The sequence below is a fragment of the Anas platyrhynchos genome, chromosome 5 (genome assembly GCF_047663525.1).
Source record: "Anas platyrhynchos isolate ZD024472 breed Pekin duck chromosome 5, IASCAAS_PekinDuck_T2T, whole genome shotgun sequence".
NCBI classification, from domain to species: domain Eukaryota; kingdom Metazoa; phylum Chordata; class Aves; order Anseriformes; family Anatidae; genus Anas; species Anas platyrhynchos.
In genome coordinates this window covers 45,718,523-45,732,097 of record NC_092591.1, presented here as the reverse complement: position 1 = coordinate 45,732,097, position 13,575 = coordinate 45,718,523, and the positions used below count along the sequence as shown (strand labels likewise).

Below are 13,575 nucleotides of genomic sequence, written 5' to 3'. Positions count from 1 at the left end.
GAGTCATGAGCTGAATACGTGCCTAAACGGTTTAGAGGTTGAAGGAAATCCTATCAAAGTTTGCTGTTGTGGTTGAACGTGCTGACTCAAAGCACTTACTACGTGAGCTACTGGGGAGAAAATGTGGCTGGTAGTAAGTTGTGCAGTGGGCCAGGTGGAAATCAGGAGGCAGAAATCATCCTTGACACAAAGGGGAAGCAATCTGGGTATGTGAAAATGCAAGCTGTTTATTTCAATGAAGAGGCTGGGTTTGGCTTTACTCCATGTAGTTATTTAAAGGCTATTGAGAAATGCAAATCATGATTTATTTTTACTACGCTGTGTGATGAGACTAGAACTTTAGAGGCAGAGAGACAAGTTTCTGGACTCCATCCATAAACTAGCTGAAATAATAATAATAAAAAAAAATAATCTCACAAGTGATACATTTTGTTTAAAATATGTGGAAAAAAAAAGTGACCTATAAAAGACAAAAGCATTTAATGTTCCTGAGGGCTGTCTATAGAAGGAGATACACTTTGATCTGATGGACATACGACTGTCTTCCAGGGGCTTTAGACTGCTTTTCATTAATTGCATTTGTCCCAGTATAGGGTTTTTCATTTCTTCCTCTTATGTTTTCTCATGTAGGTAAGAGACATTTAATATGCTTATATTTTACTCTCAGTTACCACAGACAACTCAGTATTTTGTATTCTGGCTGTGAAAAGGGTTGGCACAATTTTTGAGAGACGGGATGGAAAGTTTTTTCAGGTTACTTATAGTGTAGGTTATTAATTATATCCTGGTCCATGGAGAAATGCTTTTAGTTTTATCATAAACCCTTTATCTGATAAGGCAAAAAGAATGAGAATTATCTTATGTATTAAAATGTTCTCTTAGTTAGAAGAGCTAAGACAAACATATTTGTAAGATCATTCTACTGTTTGATACCATTTCTTTCCTTTTTACTCCAACACATGTGAATGGTTGAGTGCAAACTTGAGAGAGTGTTAGAAAAACACAAATCATAGAATCACTTGGGTCAGTCATCTGGTCCAATCTCCTCCTTAAAGCAGGTCAACTGTAAATGGAAATACTTTAAACTTGCTGTCCTCTCATAATGCCTTCTATATTGACCCACCTGCCTTCATTACTGTTTAAAAGACCTTAAGCACTAATGAGACTACTCATTGAAGTGTGATTGACAGAAATATTCTTGCCTGAGCACAGCAGGAAATTGAAATGATGCGATGTCAGAAGCTGAAGAAGGCACGTGCTTGCACATAATGGGGGAATACAGGCACTTTACTTGCAGATATTCCCTTCAGGATTCTCACTCCTACTTTCTCTCTGCAAGGACAGACACACAGTTCTGAGTTTTAGTCCAACACTGCCTGTGAGAACAAACCATGTTTTTCACAGTACAAAAGCTGTTGGAGCTATCAGACCACCCCTGACTTGGCCTAGGAGCCTCCTCAACAACACAGGCCTGTAGGTACAAGGTTGCCTGCTTCTGTGGCCTTGCCATTACTTGCTTATATGTGGATATACCCATATTTTCCAAGAAGAAAAGACAGGCATTAAACAGTTGGCATAAGCCTGTGTAGTTCTGTTGGAAGTAAACTCTGCCACATTATTACTGGCTGCACCAGTGATCCTATGTTCCTAACGCCTTTCCCAAAGAAGACTCCCCAGTGAAGGAGTGGAAGTTGCAGAGAGATATCTGTGAAATTGCCCATCCAAATTTCATGATCAGTATTGTTGACCTTCTTCCAAATTTGTGAGTTCTTATTAAGAATTAGAAAGCACCACTAATATTCAAGTTAGGGTTTCTAAAGTCAAGGGAGAAGGCAGAGGCTCTTTTGGCTTATTAATATGTGACCCTTAATCAGATCCTGGTCACCTAGATATTCTCATTAGGGGTGAACTAGGAATGCTTAAATAGATTAACAAGAGCATTTACTGTTCTCCAGTCACAGTGATCTCCTTCATTCTCTGGAAACGCCAGTAATGAGCAGTTCAGACGCTGTGTGGGGCAGCAAGACCACTCAGTAGAGACTGTAGGCACATTCAATTTAGCAGTGAGTTGGCAGCTGGCTGGCGCACACTGCAAAATATGCTGTATTTCTTTATCAAATCAACAATAAGTGTTCGTGTTTGTTCTGGTCTGTGTGCAAGAGCTCACGTATGCCTGCATACCTCATAACTCTGCCCAAGCAATTACATCCCATACTTCCCTTTTCTGTGTTGCAGTAGTAAGAGTTACAACATTACATAGCTATACAGAGAATAAGCCTATCAAAACACATACCAATATACAACATTTCCTTTCCCACTTTTTATTCTTTTGAAGAAAGCTCCAGCATTTCTTCTTTTCTTTACTCTTTTTTTTTTTTTTTTTTTTTTTTTTTTTTTTTTTTTTTAATTGTCTTTCTAGCATCTTCTGTCTTTACAGTTATGCCTTTGCTCTCTGTCTGTATTCTGGAACTTGACTTTGAAATCTTCTCTCTCTTGTTGCTAGTCTAATAATGGTGGAGACTTACAAAGTCTTTTCTAAAAAAGGCAGAAGCAAGGGGTGGGCAAAAGCAAGGCTACCTGATGAGCCTGGTAGATGTTTTAGGGTCAGTACTGGAGTGCCCCAAAGTCATGTCGCATGGTTACTATCATGGGTCTTTGAATGCCAGAAATGGCATTTACCAATTCTGGTGATATTCTAATTTTAAATGGAAACTAGTATTTGTTTAGCTCCATCTCATTGTCCTTGCAATGCTACTGCATGTTTGTTGTGCTGTTTTTAAAAGTCAGTTGACATGTGATTTCTGTCCTCATCCACCTTCCTGTTCTAGCACGAAAGAGGTCTTCTCTCGGCAGTTGTTCTTGTTAGCAAAATGACTTTTCAAATTTGTCTGCTACTCTGTGGGAATTTTCTGTAACCCTATAATTATCCCTGTTTACGTGATGGAAGTTTTTTTGCATGTCCTATTTAGCATTTGCTAACTGCTGTTTGTGCTTGCCTCTCCCTGCTAACAATGGACTTTGGATTTTTTTTTTTTTTTTTTTCTGTATGATTAGGACTTTATTTTTAACTCTTGAGTGGTTGGGCTGAACTACTTAGCAAGCACTGAATGTGATGTTTGAACAGTTCTTTGCAAGTCACCTCTTTAAGAGTCCAATTTCAAAGCATCAGGTAAAATCGACCTTAAGATTACAGGCCAGATTGAAATCTCAGGGCAATGCTATGTGATATGAAACCAGCCGGCAAAACTTTTCTCTCCATTTTATCTGTGCAAATGTTGGATTGGTTGACTGCTCCTTGCCCTAATCACGTCAAACTTGTTTGCAATTGGAGCTGCTGTTGCTACAACAGCACTGGATGCAGCTTCATTATTGCTGCGATGGCTGCACAGGAGTGCGTATTTTGCCCTGCCAACTGGTACGGGGTGTTTTTAACACCAAACTGGTGACTTGGGAGGGCAAGGTGACAGAAAGAGAAATTAAATTTTGCTGAAGTTTTCTGCTACAGTGTGAAGCAACCAAAGGGGTGAAATGTCTTAGAAGGACATTGGAGTGTTTGGGCAGGGTAATAATAAAAATCATCAGACCTGCATGTGCCCAAACATGGAAATTCATCTTAAATATGTTCTGTAGTGTGTTCTGGTTATTGTGATTAATTAACATTGAAAGGAAAAGGCTGAAATACAGTTGGTGAAAACAAGCAGGCAACTCACCTGGGGAGTAACCAAAGTGGTATTTTCTCTTTTCATATTTGAACACCAAGAAGAATTGATGTAGGTGTGAATAGCCTAGAAAGGGACTGTAAACCTGGCTCCAGCCAGCAGGAAACTTCAGCTGTGGAGACTGAAGTGAGGTTTGGGCTGCACTGGTTTGGTGCAGTAGCTGCAGCTGCACTAGGTCTGCTGCTTTCTCTTCTGGACTGTTGAATCCATGTCTATGTGAGGCCATTGTTGATTTCATTGTTGATTTCTGTTGCCTTGGGACATAGCTTTCACCTTGGATGGACAGGACTCAGGGAGATTTCAGTGGCTGGGAACAGCAGGGGTAGGGCTAGGTGGTGCTCTGTCAGTGACATTCATCCACATTGATATTAAAACAGTGCGGTTGGCCGGAGCAAGCCTTATCTAAACAGTACTTAACGAGCACGTACGCAGTTCAGAGGACTTTCACATGCTGCTGCAAGTTTTTTTATGAGCATGCTATAAGGAATGGTACTTGAAAAGATAAATTTCTCTAAAGTAAAGGAAGTTCCCCAAATGCTTTCTGAATCAGCATGGGAAAACTTTTGAGGGGGTTTTATGCACCCTTGAGCCACTTTCAGTACCTATTTGAGAAAGCACGTTTTCAGAGTTAGTTCCATTTAATCCTGTAGACCAGGCTACAAAGTGAACACACTTGTTTCTAGATCTTTGAATTAGGTGGTGCAATGACTCAGCACGAAAACCAGTCACAGGCAGCAAACATTCCTCCTCTGAGCTGTGTTTGTAGCAAGCAATCAAAATGAAGTGACACAAGCAGAGACAAGAAATGAATCAGCACCTTTCTACCTTTAGGCTGGGATTCCTCCTCCTCCTTCTTCATTCTTACTGCTTTTCTTTTCTGTGCAAGTATGTGATAGATTTAAGAGGAAGTTAGCTTTTTTTTTTTTTTTTTTTTTTTTTTTTTTTTTAATTTAAAACCAAGGCAAATGACATGTTAAAATTTATATATGAGGATAAATATTTTGTCTGTCTTGAAAAGGCCAGCCATGTAGATTCTTTAATATAAGATTTATTTTCTACTAAACCACTGGAAATTTTTGCAAAGGTATTGGGTTAGCTGGAAAAACAAAAACAAAAAAACTTCCCATAGCAACCTGTTGAATGGTTCCTAATTCCAAAACAAAACAAACAAAAAACCATTTGCAAATGAATGACCAGAGTTCTGAAGTTTGATTAATGTTGAATTGCCTTAAATCACAGCAGAACATTAGAGAGTATGCTGTGTATTATATTTCAAAAAGCACATTCATGACTTTCCCACCATGTTGCTTTCACATTAAATAAGAGATGAGAACATAAACCCACCTACCTATTTGTTATTTAAGTTAACATGCTTCTTTCATGTGCTAGCAAATGGAAAGCATTCAGATATATTCTGTTGAATACAGTGCTGGGAGACTGCAAATGTGATCTGGTTTGGCAATGGTATTGCTGCTCCTCGTTACTGTGACAACAGAGCTGCAGCACTCTCTGAATGGTAGTAAATCTCCTAATTGCAATTATTTAGAAATTTGATACCCCGTTGGGTTCTTTGATATTTTTATCAAGTATCCAGGTGAATGTTTTCTCTGTGTGTGTCTTTTCCCAATTGAATGTCACAGTAGTAAGATGTCACCGTGCAACTATATGAGACCTTTCATCCCACTGAGTTGCAAATGAAATCTTCAAGCTGTAATGTCAACCACTGAGGTTCAGCATGTGTAGGACAGTGTACTTCAAGGTTTATGAAGGGCAGTGCTGCAGTAATTTCACCGTAGGTGATAGAAGTACTAGGTAGTGAGGACCAGCTCACATCGAGATGTCAGTATATAAAGCATAATTAAGTGAACAGGAAATTGCTCAGATGACAAAAGCGCACTGGTTGGGAGAAGGGTACATGAGAGTTCTCACAGGCATGTAGCCTTAAATCCACTTTCAGCAGTAGAGATCCCCCATAACTTTAGAGTTACAAGGCACAACAGTTAGCTCGTCAGACTCTGTTTAAGTATTGAAATAGCTGCTTGTGATCCTTCTTGAAGGAGATAAGGCTAGTGATTAATCATCCTCTTTCTGATTTATGAAACATCTAAGATGTAAAGATAGAACTTCATAGATGTGGAAGTCACTCAGGAAGGGCAAAGTGTTACGTGGTTTATATATGTTTCAGCCTTTTTCCTCCTAGTGTAGTGGTGCAAATCTCTTTGGCACAAAGCATAGTTTTTAAATTTAGTAGCACAGCTTACTGAGAAAATGTGAATATATTTTTTTTCTCTGCTTTTATTTGCTACTGTAATCATGCCCTTTGAATGCAGAAGTCATTTACGTCAAAATAGGCAACAGATTATTCCAATTATTGATGACAGTCTCTGGTTTCATGTATGGATAAGGAACCACTGGATTCAGCACTTCAACCTGGAGAAAGTGATTCTAGATGACCTGGTGAATCTATTTAAGCCAAAAGCAAAATGTCTGTCAACCTAAGTCAACAACCACTTTTCATCCAGTGGGTCAAACTTTTCATCTAAAGCTGGTAAGAGCAATGTCTGTTTCTTAAAATACTGCTTTCCTTGTTTTAAAATGGAAGGTACCAATGTGGCTTGTCTAGGTAGGAACTGCAAGACAGTACTGGGCATGGGGGCTTAAAAAAAATAAAGCACTTCAGTCTGCTCTGAAACCCAAAGCAGTATCCAGTTAAAAAGCACTGATATATTGTTGTAGTTTCAGTCAGATTCAGACAAAGTAAAGAGAAACAGCTCACAAATAATTTTCCTTAAGCCATGGGCACTCCTTTTAATTTAAAAACTCCATTATTTAACAAACATGGCTAAATTAACTACATGTAACATAAAATGTTCTCTAAGCCCACACATCCATTCCTCCCAGGCTGCATTACAGTAACAAAGAAGAAAATGTATAAACTCCTAGCTTCTGAGATGTTTTAACTTAAATGAACAAAATATTGTTTAGCACGGGTATTTCTCCAGATGTGCAGTGCATTAGGAAGAGTGGGTTACAGAAGGACCACTTTTAAACTCAGATTTCCATCTGCCTGGTAAAGTTCCCTGCTGTTCCACTTGCAGCAATCTGGAATATAAAATAAGTTGATCAAATGCAATTTCCACTGAAGTCAGTGGGAATTTTTGCTTGAACAAGAACTACAGGGTTTAGTACGTAGGGTTTCAGAGTTGTTATTTATTTTTGTGTGAAGTTTAATACCAAGTGTAATGACAAAAAAAAAAAAAAAAAAAAAGCATGGGTGGGATAAATTGGATTAGAGGACTTTTAAGAAAGTTTCTGTGTTTGCCTAACAGATTTTCCTAGTTATTTTTATTTTTTTTTAACTTCTTTCCCCTCTTGTGACACCTGTGTTGTGATAATCAAAAACAATGTTGCATGTTAACATTGGCTTGTTTAATTTTTTTTTTCTTCCCCTATTACTCACATTTCTTTTCCGGTTTTTATTATCCTGCCCCAACGGGGATTTTCTTTTAACTTTGTTAGAAAATAATTGTTAGTGTGCTTATATGAAAAGACCACTGACCTTTTACTGACTGGTGAGTCAGAGGATTAATAGCTCTTCAATGGATGTACTGAAAACAGTGGGAAGATTTCCCTTAACCTCTTTTCAGGTGAACAAATGTTGAAAACCCAACTCAGTATTTTTTCCTCCTTTACTATAATGAGTTACATAATTGTCCCATTTTTGTCAAGTTGGATGTTGTGTTTACTAGTCTATAGTTAAACAGATATCCCAATTATATAGTGATAATGTAATATGCTGTATTTTGGTTTTAAAATGCAGGCATTTTGTGCATTTTCATTACATAGCTTACATAAGTGAAGTTATTTTGAAATGGTTGGTTAAGATCAGTCTCTGAACTTGTATCTTCACCCATGTGAATAGTTTCATTGAAATGTATTAGAAAATCCAAAGCCAGTCATTCCAGCAGTCCTACTAGTGGGAGCATAACAAACACAAAAAGGGAGAGGATCTTGCAATTATAGGCACAAAATAGGTAAGCATATAAGTAAGCAATGGAGGAGCAAGGAGGTTATGGCTTTCCTCTGTAATCCAGCCAGAAAATGCCAAAGCCAACATTAGGACTTTGGAATTGCTTCCCACAGTGATGTTTGGGTTGAATCAGATTAGTGAAATTTTTCAGAAGAATTCCTAATTTTAGAAGTTCTGACCACCAGCAGCTTTCTCTGAACGGCATGGGAACTAAAAACTCCATCCCCAACATGTCACTTGTTTCAGGCACACAGTATGGGGACATCCAAAAGTGGAAGCCACTTGGGTAGGTCTTGGCCTTGACCTCTGTGTCTCTGAAACCATTCCGTATGACAAGGAAAGGTTACAAAAAGTGAGAGGAACAGGGAGATATCGTGGGAGAAAGATATTTGGCAGTGGCATTTGCTGCAGAAAAAAAATAAAATAGGAAAAAAAAATTAAAAAAGGACACAAATAGCAAGGAGCTGTCTGGGCTTGGTAGAATGGGGAGTACATTAATATAAATACCAGTTTTCAAATAGAATAAAGACACTTAGTCTGCTTTAACATCCGTTTTCCTGGTGTATTATGAAGCCTATAGACAGACCTTCTGCAGTAAAGCACCATACCTAGTGCCTAGAACTCGGTCTATAAAGCTTAATTTGCACATTATTTGATTTGATTTTTATCCCTTCTTAACGTTGTTTCCAGCAGCACAGGGCTTTCATTATTTACTGAAAGCCAGACACCGGACTTCTTGTGAGTCAGATTTACTGAGAACATGGGGGTAGACCAAGGAAGTGTATCCCTTGGCAACAGAAAGCAAGTTAGGGTTCTTCAAAACTTCTCTTTTCATGTTTTCTCTCATTGTTAATAGGTCTTTTACAGAGAAATTGGCTCATGCCTCATTTCGAGTGCTTTAGACCCAAATTTTAGTCAGGTTTAATGAGACAATTTTGTGAGCTTCATTTGACACCAGGCAGTTACTGGAAATCATGTACAGGGTTATACCAGTTGTGTCGAAGGTACATACCTCCTCAGGAAAAAGGTAGGGGGAGAGTTATATCGCTATTTTTGTAGGTATGAGCTAATCTACATAACATACAAACTGTAGACAGGATAGTCTGTAATTTAGCTTGCCTTCATATGCTTTGCATTAGTCAGGCTTTAGGCATTAAGAAACAGGTTGTCCTCTGAGATACATCAGTTAAATGATTTCAGCTAGAAAGTATGTTAACTTTACAGCAGTTTCTCTTACAGCAATGGGCAATATTGTCTTTTTGTTTCAGAGGCTGTTTTACATCACCTGCACAGCATCAAACACACAGCAACTATAAGCAAGCATGTCATGGGCTCACAGGTCTTATATCCTGAGATGCTGTGCGTATTTCTGTCTCGTCCTCCCCCTGGGCTCCCCGTGGTTGTCACCATCACCACCACCCCTTTCCACAGCCACCCTTGTACTTCTTGTTTGACTTCTGACAAAGGCACTGGATCCTGAGAGCAAAGGCCAGGGGGACCTGGTTTCCACTGGTGCCCATCTCCCAGAGGGTGGCGCAAGGCAAGTCAGTCTTCCCGGTATTCCCATGCATTTCCCATGCACAGCAGCAGTTAGCACCTGGTACTTGTCATCCAGCTGCCCAGCTTTTGATATTGTGTGGTTTACCACATTGGTGGTGGCTGATAAACCCCAAACCAGTACCCCTTATTCATATTTATCACACTCAGAACCCAGCCTCTTAGGTATGTGTAATGAATAACAACAACAAGGAAAAAAAAAAGCAGATAGTTAAAAGGTAATGACCACCTTCATTGTCCCTGGTGTATAATAAATCATATGGCAAAATCACTGAAGACTAAATTGGACAAGTAACACTGATAAGAAAGGAAGAAATTGAAGAGGAAAGAAATAAAATGGTTATTTGTGTACCTTTTCTTGTTAGTGGCATAATTCACTGCACTATTTAATTGTTTTCATTCTGAGTAAGCCTGTTATATTTTAAATGTTAAAAAGCAATCTCAGCAAGTGAAAGAAAAACAAGTCTCACTCTAACTATACTACTTAGTTAAACAGAGTGTGTTGCATATTCCAACTTCAGACCTTTCTTTAAGTGTCTTTTCTGGATTGTTGATTCAGGGAATACTTCATTTATTTTCTGGCAGTTTTCCTGAAAGGAAAGCCAAGGAACATCATCTGAATAAATAATTGTGGTTTATTTTGGCAATATCTTGTAACAGCTCAAGTGGTCAGGTATTTTGTTTTTTAACTGAAGCACCCCTATCATCTTGGATCTTTACCAACTGCTTTCTGCCACTTCATGTAACTTGGCTGTTTCACTCTGCTACCTGATCAGATTTTTGCAGTTCATGTGAGGACTTCTAGCTAATTTTTGCTGTTTCTAGTTTAAGATGTCTATCTTAAAAGCTGCAAGTTTAACACTATGAATAGTAATGTCTTTGTAGTTCACAGAGGGATACGGCTGATATACTCACAGGCGTCTTCATGGCAAGTTTATAAGAGATTTGTATGGAAGAACTTTTGAAAATAATAGGGAAAGCAAAAAATCCTTTGTATTCTAGTATTTTGGGATAAAAGGATCCCCCCAGAGCCTCAGATCTGGGTAAGTTTTAAGCCAAAACACTGATCTGTAAATTTATTTTGCCTAAACAGGGAAAAAAAATCCAGCAAAAATTGGCAATTTTTTCTTTTATTCTTTGTTTTCAAGACTCTCCTCTCCTCTCCTCTCCTCTCCTCTCCTCTCCTCTCCTCTCCTCTCCTCTCCTCTCCTCTCCTCTCCTCTCCTCTCCTCTCCTCTCCTCTCCTCTCCTCTCCTCTCCTCTCCTCTCCTCTCCTCTCCTCTCCTCTCCTCTCCTCTCCTCTCCTCTCCTCTCCTCTCCTCTCCTCTCCTCTCCTCTCCTCTCCTCTCCTCTCCTCTCCTCTCCTCTCCTCTCCTCTCCTCTCCTCTCCTCTCCTCTCCTCTCCTCTCCTCTCCTCTCCTCTCCTCTCCTCTCCTCTCCTCTCCTCTCCTCTCCTCTCCTCTCCTCTCCTCTCCTCTCCTCTCCAAAACAAAACAAAACAAAACAAAACAAAGACATTTCAGATGCAACATCAGATTTTTATTGGAGGAAAATTTTCATTAGAACAATCAAGTAGCCTTCTTGGTTTACACTTGCTTAAAAGATTGTGTAAGTGGGTTTGTAAAGGTAACTATGACAGAAAATTAAGTAAGCAAGTGATTGCATACGAATAAATAAACCTAGGTTGAAAGTCTGTCCTGCTCTAGGCCAGTCCTGGAGACACTCTGGAAGAAGATGATTGTTCTGAGTTTGAGTTCTGGCTTCTAACACACTGGATTTTACCTGATCCCCTGCTATTCCTGTGACTGTCTGATAGCATCAGCTATCCCTGGGACTGTCTGTGGGCCGGGGTAGAGGTTTTGCGCAGGATCTCTTGGCAGTAGTAGGATGAAGAACTGGGACTCTTGAGCTGAAGGAACATACTGTAATCTTGCCCTGATCTTGCCATAAACCAAGAATTGTGCTAAAACTTATTGGAAGAGTCATTTTTTTTCTAAAGGGAGAGTCTTCAGAGGCACTACCTCACCATAAATGTCCGTCCTTCACTTCTGTTCCTGTGCATAGCCTTGGCAGAAAACTCACACCATAAAAGAATTTAAAACTCCTCGAGCAGTTTTATTTCCCCCTTCCCATTGCTATTTTTTCTCTCTCTCTTCTCAAACACAGGGTTACAAAGTGTGAAACTGAAACTGTGTTCTGTCAGAGATTCTTTAAGGAAATCGAACTTTAACTGTTGGTGGGTCCTACCCTGGCCTAGCATGAAATGCAGCCTTGACTCCTTTGTGCATTACAGGTCTGTTTGTTTTTGCCAGGAAAAGAATTTTACCTAAAACCACCACCACCACCACCAAAACTTAAAAACCAGTCTTCTTCATAAAGAGGAGAGACATGATCTGTAATGCTAACTGACAAATGCTAAGTTGGGTGGGTGAGGTGGCCAGCTGGCCTGACCTTGGTAGTCAAAGGAGTCAAACTCCAGGTCTTTGACCCCTGCCAGGCTGTTTTGCAGATGTATGTCTGTGCTGGCCATGCTTGTACACAGGACAAACTTGGTTTGTGTTTACTTCAGCTTTTACATAAGTGGAAGTGGTGAGAGGCAGCTCCTCTAAGTTGGTGCAATGTGAGTCAGAGATGCGGGAGGTGATATTCCATTACCAAGCGTGATGCTTGGACCTCCCCTTCCCACCTCTGCCAAGAAAAGCTACAAGCTGGGTGCAAACACCTGCAGGCAAGAGCTGGGTGGGGAAGTGCTAGGTAGGTTGTACCTACTGAGCTGACAGGGTACTGAGGTGAGAGTCTGGAAGCCTTGGGCTCTGGTTCCAGGTCAAGGAGAGATCTCTTGTGGGAGCTCAGGCAAAACACTGAGTCTGTGCCTTGAAAATAGACATCACTGTCCTTGCTGGATTTGTTGTTGTTTTTGTTATGACCTCATTGTTGTTGTCTTTGTTATTTTAATAAAAGCCTGGGGTGTATTTGGATATAAAGGACTTTGTGAAAATGAACAATATTTTGAAGGCTGGGGCTGGGCAACATTTTTTGATTATTATTATTTTTTTTTTTTCTAGTCCCCTCAGTTGGGAAACTGAGTCTTATTTTGACTGGAAGACGGGGGAGGGTGGAAACAAGAATCAATGTGTTAAGCCACTAGTCACCAGCTGCTGGAGGACAAATATTGACAAGTGCAAAGGTTTGGTGGTCTTGCTTTTCTGCATGAGTATCAGCAGTCTATCCCACAAAGCTTGTCTGTATTTCCAGGAGGCCTGTCCCTGGGAAACAAAATTACTGCAGTGTAATAGTGAGGAAAATGTTTAGACGTGGGTAGCACAGCTTCCACTGAACCTACATTACCCAATGTCTGATGGTGCAGACTTTTGCCTTGCAACACACGTATCATAAACATTCTGGTTCTAAAATGAGCAGCTTGCTTCCCTACATCATGCTTCCTCATAAGGTCAGTCTCCTAAGTTCACATCTGATTGTTTGACTGTGGTACTCTGATCCCCATCTTTGCTTAAAAAACATCATATGCTCTGAGGGACGTCCCCCAGGAAGAATGCTCTGAATATGCTGTTCACATGCTAGGAATAGAATTGCTGTGGGAACTGAAGCACCCTGCAGTGAGATCTGTGAAATTGATGGTCAGTGGGCTCTAAACAGGGATCTGTAAGCAGAGAGGTAGACACCAGTCTCAAAAATCTTTGTATAAAAAAATAAAAATTGAAAACTTTCTACTCTTGTTAAGCCTTGCTAAGCTCCATCAGCTTGCAACACTGAGTCATTATATAAGATGAGTCACTGGATTCTGTGGGCAGTTTCAGATCCTTATTGATGAGACCTGCTCTGAGAAAGGTCAGAAGGTCTGGTGTTGGAGATGTCTGCAAGCTGGGAGACAGGTGCAGCCAAGGAAAGAAGTGTAATCTTGGTCCATCACGCTGTATACCTTCAGCCAAACTGCATGCTCGTTGTCTCTTCTGCTTTCTCATTCCAAAGTTGAGCATCCTCTGCAAATATATCATGTTCCTTTCTGAAAATGACAAATCCCTCTCACTGCTTTAGTCTCCCTTCCTAAGAGCAGTACTGCTGCAACATATATATGCACTACCTGTACATAGCTGCAGAATAAGGAGGAACAGCATTAATTAAGACTTCAACAGTTCTGTTCCCATCCCAAGTGTTAAAAATATGTCCAGAAAGATCCAGTGTCTTTTGGTTTTAACCTTTTCTTGGAGCCATGCTACATGTGCTTAGCTGGGCAGATAGTTCCTCGGT

At 39.9% G+C, this 13,575-nt stretch overlaps 1 long non-coding RNA gene across 3 annotated transcripts in view; it reads left to right on the top strand.

Annotated features, from left to right (window-relative positions):
- The window catches only part of LOC106018045 (uncharacterized), an 85,549-nt gene that overhangs the window by 57,948 nt on the left and 14,026 nt on the right, over positions 1-13,575 (top strand). The window contains exon 1 of one of the 3 annotated variants that reach the window (XR_011809350.1): positions 10,091-10,349. The exons of the other annotated variants lie outside the window; for them this stretch is intronic. This is a non-coding gene — a long non-coding RNA (uncharacterized lncRNA). Of the gene's footprint in view, positions 1-10,090; positions 10,350-13,575 lie in introns of those variants that run through there. 3 annotated transcript variants of the gene reach the window in all.